Here is a 6,537-nt window from a genome sequence, read left to right on the forward strand (position 1 = left end):
GGCAGCTGAAGTCAGCTTTATAAAATGCTGAAGGGGTGCCTTGTTTTTGGAGCTTCCTTGTCCCTAATGTGAAACCTGAGAGAGGGATTTGTGATTCAACCAGCTGATTTCTGGCTCTTTTTGTATTCCTGCTTTGTGGGCACTGTTAGTGGAGTACAGATATAGCACTGCTTGCTGCAGAAATGCCTCAACAGCTTTCTTAGTGCTGCTCGACCCTCAATTTGGGTAGCAGCTGCACTGGGATGCAGGATTTCGCTGAGCAGACTGCAGGATGGGCTCAGCTGCCTCCTAGTCCTGGGGAAAGGGATGCGCTTCTCCCAGCTGTGCAGGGTGAAAAGCCACCTGTAACAAATAAAATAATTTCACAGAACAAGACGCTATGGTAGACTTGGGGAACAGAAGGCCACTGGCCCCTCTGTCTCCTCCCAATTAAAAAAAAATAATTACTTTGTTATTTACCATGGCATTTATTTTGTCAGTGCAGCACTGTGTGTAATTTCAAGCTACAGGCTTTCTTCAGGACTGCACAAACAAGTGACAATTATTCCTTTGGCACCATGATGTCATATAACCCGATCCCTTAGCCTTACTGAGGTGTGCATGTGTTATGGGGATAAACAAGTCAATTAAAACCACATTCTCTTAGAGATAAACCTTGGTAAACCTGTGTTTCTGAAAAGAAAAAAAAAAAAAACAACCCAACCCAAGCCCCTAAAACCCCAAACCACACTTTTCCTGGCAGTCAGAGAGGAAGGGTATGAAATGTGATGCCAAGGAAAAATTATTGGGGAGGGGAAAAAATAATGCTTCTCATCCTGAAATGATTATATTAAAATTTGGAAATGTATGAGTGAGCTCTGTGACTAATAGCATAATGAATACCAAAAGAATTAGTAATGATCAGTTCTTTATTCTTAAAGATTTGTCTAAGGTTTCTATGAAAAACTTGCTAATTTAATAAGTGACAGTACAGCTAACAACTTAACTAGCTTGTAACTTTCCTATTCTTTCAGTAGAAGCAAATGTTGAAAATTGGTAACACGATGAGACAAATTGAAATCAAAGTATAAGTAAAGCAGGGTATAAATGACCTCTAATGTGGTATAATTCCACTGGAACATGAAAAACGTCTGAGGAAAATTTGTTTCAAAAAAGGAAAAAAAAAAACCTTTAATCGGGCCAGTTCTGGCACTGACTTTTGCTTTTCCCAATGTCCTTGATAGTCGCATTCTTGGTACCAATTTCCATGCTTCCTATTCTGCTTTTTTGACTTCTAAATTAAGCCAATTTAGGCTATTTACGTGAAATTTTGATCGCCCCTAGAGGCCTCTATACGAGTTTGAAACTCTAGGGCATATTTGGCTTAGAAAGTTTTAAATACATTGGTGAGTGTATGTAAATGGGAGGAAAAAATTATTTACAGTGATGGGAGTGTAAATCCTGAGAAATTCATTTGATATTTGCACTGATGTAAATGAGCGGAATTCATTTCTGAAGCGCCTAAATGAGCCTGACTTGTGTGCCGAGAGGTGTCATTTATTCTAGCTACTATTCTATTTAAATTCGTTTAGACTCCTCATGAAAAATGGCTCAGCGCAGGAGTCGATCCCATTGTTCTGGCTCTCCTGCCTCCTTCACACAACATCCTTTGCCTGCAGGGGAAAAATAAAATAATCTTGGTGTGGCAGCTTGTGAAAAGTAATAGGTTAGCTACTGCATTTATTTCTGCTCAAGAGATTAAAGCGTAGTTGCAAAGCTGGTGCTGACATCATTCCAAGTGCACAAAAAGCTGACGTCAGTTATACGGTGTATTGCAAGGTGTTTATCTTCATCTGATTAGGTTAGCAAAACGCGTACTGCAGAGCCAGCACACAAAGAAGGAAACGGTGTCTTTGTCCGCGCTTCCCACTCACCCTCTGACACCAGAGTCAGTCCTGGAAAGGCTGAAACATTTCATGCTTGATAAGGCCCCTGTAAAAATCTGTGGAACTGCCCTTGGGCTTGACTTTTTCCCGTCTTAATCTCCGAACGTCAGGGTTAAGCAGGCAGCTTGCGTGAGGTGGGCGTTGGGCAGCCCCTCCTCACAGGGGAGTCCAAATCTGGACTTTTGGCCTCCACAAAGCCAAGCAAAGTGACAGGGTATGTCATGACACAGCAGTGCCAACACTGATCTCTTCTGCGTGCTCATCTAAGTGTGTGTAATCGGTCAGAGAGAAAGGCAGGAGAGATGCTGCCGGCTGGCGAGTAACAGGGCAGGAGGCTGCTGCCCCTGCCTGCTGCTCCTGCCTGCTGCCCGGCCTGCTACCCCTGCCTGCTGCCCCTGCCTGCTGCCCCTGCCCTGCTGCCCTGCCTGCTACCCCTGCCTGCTCCCCCTGCCTGCTCCCCCTGCCTGCTGCTCCTGCCTGCTGTCCTGCCTGCTGCTCCTGCCTGCTGCCCTGCCTGGTGCCCCTGCCCTGCTGCCCTGCCTGCTACCCCTGCCTGCTGCCCCTGCCCTGCTGCCCTGCCTGCTGCCCTGCCTGCTGCCCCTGCCTGCTCCCCCTGCCTGCTGCCCTGCCTGCTGCCCCTGCCTGCTACCCCTGCCTGCTGCCTTGCCTGCTGCCCCTGCCCTGCTGCTCTGCCTGCTGCCCCTGCCTGCTACCCTGCCTGCTGCCCTGCCTGCTCCCCCTGCCTGCTGCCCCTGCCTGCTGCCCTCCCTGCTGCCCTGCCTGCTGCCCCTGCCTGCTCCCCCTGCCTGCTGCCCTCCCTGCTGCCCTGCCTGCTGCCCCTGCCTGCTACCCCTGCCTGCTGACCTCTCTGCTGCCCTGCCTGCTGCCCCTGCCTGCTGCCCTCCCTGCTGCCCCTGCCTGCTGCCCTGCCTGCTGCCCCTGCCTGCTACCCCTGCCTGCTGACCTCTCTGCTGCCCTCCCTGCTGCCCCTGCCTGCTGCTGCAGGGGTCAGAGTTAGGCTGCCTTTGCTTCTCCCGGCTGCAGGAGTGTGCTGTAGACGGGGAGGGCAGCAGCAGAAAACAGATCCCTTCCTCCCTTCAGTTATGACCCAATGTACCCCTAAAACCAGACACTTCCAGCTATAACTGTAAATACCGGGATAAAGAGGACACATAGGAATAGTGTGCTGTGTGGGTCAGGCCAAGTTGTTCAAGGTATGGGGCAGAGGTAGACAGGTATCTGATTGCTGCTTGTACTGAGACCTGACTCAACAACCGACACATGTTGTGCTATATAAAGATGTTGTTAAGTATACACTTATTTTCTATGCTCACTCTTAAAAGTACAACTTGACTGTTTGCTCTGAGTACCTGGCTTAGATATTTTCCTGTGCTTCTACAAGAGGAGTCTTGTTGCTCCATAAGGGCCACTGGTCCCAACTAGTGACCACTCATCTGATGCAATCCAGTCTTGATTTCAGTCATCTTTTTTTTTTTTTTTTTTTTATTCCAAGTTAATTAGTTCATTGTTTCTCTCATAAGAGTTTATTGTTAAAATTTGATCTAATTCAGTCACTGGAAATGAGGATAAAATTTAGGCAGGCATGCCTTTTAGTCAGAATTAGAATATCATGGGCTGAAAACAAGTTCCATTTCATGCAGTTACAGTTTCGTTTTAAAAGCTCATTGTCAGCCTGCTAGAAGAGAGGAGTTCACGCTTACTGGTCACCAATGGGCATTTTATTACTTCATATTTTGTTGTATTTTACTCCCTCCTATGTGTAATCACCATAACTGCAGATTATTTGTAATATCTAAGTGTTCGCAATTGCTAATTAAGAGTGTTAGTTTTCACATTAGCAAGAAATGTGCCTGAACCATGTGAACAGCCTATAGAGCAGCTGTAAGATGGAGTGTATCTGGGGATAAAATTTGAAGCTCTTCTCGGTACCGAGTTTCTGACAGGGCTCCATCTGCATTAGGGTAAAAAGATTTTACTACATATAAACTTTTTATTAGAATAAACCTTGCTTCAAAAATTATATAACATGCCTGCTGTCCTCGGTAGCTCAAATCAAGGCCAATCAAATCAACATGCTCAAGATGAGTAAGTACATGCATATTTTACCAGTTGTTACTTTTTACAAACTCTATAATTCAGTCAAAGGAACATATCTTGGAAGAGCAATAGTATGATTGCAACAGAGACTTCATGGCAGAGAAAAAAAACCCATCTTTTTTCCTTTTCTTTTCAACGTGATGAGAAATGTCGACAAATCCGTTCTCTGCTGTGTAGAATATTGAGTCTTTGCCCTGTCTGAGGAGCTGATAACATGAATAACCAGTGATCTCATGTAACCTCAGGACAGCAGCAAGATTTGTCAGAAAGTTAGCAGTGTGCTGTCTTTAATTTAAAGAAAGGAACATCAGGCAGCATGAAATGCATGATTCAGAAAAATCCACTGACATTTCGCTATTGACTGCAGCTGATAAAACTGGAGTAGTCAAAATTGTCTGATTTCATCCCTACTGATTGATCAGGCCATGAGTGTAACCCACATTTTACTGCAGGATGATTTTTTTCCAGGATAAATTTAGCTGTGTGTAGGAAGCCAGGACAATGTCAAGGTTGCATTTATGTCCTCAGAGCACAGGAGATGCAGGGTGATTCTGCCCTTCCTTTCTTCTTTTTTTTTTCCTTTCAGAGTAATCTGTCTGCATAGGTAAATGTAAGGAAGATAATGCCCTTTGCCCCTTTTGTAGGAGAAACGCTGCTGACCTGTTCCAGAACGACTCTGCCTGCTGCTCCGTCAAGGGCCAAGTGGTATTTTGAGTTCTACTTATTCCAGTTGAGCAAGGGGAAGCCTGTGCCTTATTTTTTCCCTCAGGTAAACTGGGATTGTACAACTGATTTCGCAAAATGCCTTGAAATCTCTTGGTAACATACCCCCATGATATATCATTCTGCTCCTTCTTCTACAGTTCTCCTTCAACAACACCATCGCCATTTTCTGTAGTTAGTAATACTTAGAGAAATTAAGTTTTTAGGTTTTGGATTCTCTTGCCTATAAATAAATTATGAAGATAACAAAGGTAGCAGACATAGGGTATTCTATGCAAGCAATCATAGACTTCTGGTTATCTGGTTTCCTAAATTGCAGAACAAAGGCTGAAATCCCTCAGTGATTGTGTCTAACCAGTTTCATGTTCTGACTTTTTCTACTCTGCCAATACACTTCTCTTTTGTTTAGGACAGCTGCAACTGTAAGTGACGCTTACTACCTTGGGGTTTGTGCTGCTAGGTCACTCAGAGTGCATTGGGAGGCCACCATGGTGAGCACATCATAAAAGTAAGAGAGAAATGCATGTTTTATATCCAAATGCTATCTACCTCAGAAGAACCAGACTTTTCTAAAGGGTAGAAGGCTTCTCATCTTCTTTCTAATGAAAGGTGGGATTAAGAGACTCTGAATATTGCTGCTCCCATCCATAAGTAATGTTTCTAACATGGTAGCTGTTGGATGCCAACTGTTCAGTGAAGTGGAAAAAAAAATGTCTAAACCACATCTTTCAATATTTCTTTGCAACTTCTTGACACTTCAATTTACTGTGAGTTCCAGTTAGCTAAATCAATAACAGATATAATCCCTAGAGACCTAGAAAAGACCTTCTTTCAGGAGGTTAGTAGATAGGCTGTAGGCTTCTTTGTCTGGCATGGCATCATCATGCTTTTGCTGCAGAACTAGAAGGAAGACTGTGATATTTAGGGCAATTTCAAAGCTTGTTCCAAGACTGTTTTCACAACAAAAGGTTACCCTGTCAGAGCACAGCAGGGGAGGCTGACCGCACTTCTGGAGTCAGTATAGACAAGCCCAAGCTTTGTTCTGCCTCTCATCTCTTAAATCAAGCTCCTCGCAGAGGGGCAGAGAAACCCACTGCCAGCTTTACACGTACAGGGAGGACAAGGACAAGATTCAAACCATCTAATGCTATTGAAGCTGGGAGTTACGGCTTACACAAGTGGAATTTAGGGGTGGGATTTATCTGGCTAAATGTTGACAACTGTATTTCTCTCCACTGACTATAAAAGGAGCTCAGTGTGACTAGCTCAGGCATAGATGTCTAAAGTTAGATGGGATTAATCCTCCCTGCTTGCCAGAGCCCCAATTCATTTGCATACACAAAAACGTCTCTTTGCTTTTGAGATACACCAGGTATCCAAGACATCTATACGAGGCTTGCAAATGTGACACAGGAGCTGCGAAAGAAGGACCTTTTGTGAAGAGACAGCTGGAGATGTGGTGGGGTGCCCTCAAGCATCACAGACAGCAGTGGGTGGGCACATCTATATGGGCGTCCATGTAGGGTGTTCCAGAAGACCTTAACTTTTGAAAATCTAAGGTTCAGAACACCATTGTCTCATTAGCTTGAGAGTTTCCTAGGTGTCAGCACTTGGATACCTTTAAAAATGTAAATACATATGTAATTTATGTGAGAAAATAGTCTCTTTCCCTCTTCAGAAATGGCCACTGTGAAATAAACTTGCAAACATTGGTGGCCCAGAGGGGTTTCAGGCCAAAGGAGGCCCTGACCCTTATCTGATACGTAAGCGC

The sequence above is a fragment of the Numenius arquata genome, chromosome 9 (assembly GCF_964106895.1).
Source record: "Numenius arquata chromosome 9, bNumArq3.hap1.1, whole genome shotgun sequence".
Lineage (NCBI taxonomy): Eukaryota > Metazoa > Chordata > Aves > Charadriiformes > Scolopacidae > Numenius > Numenius arquata.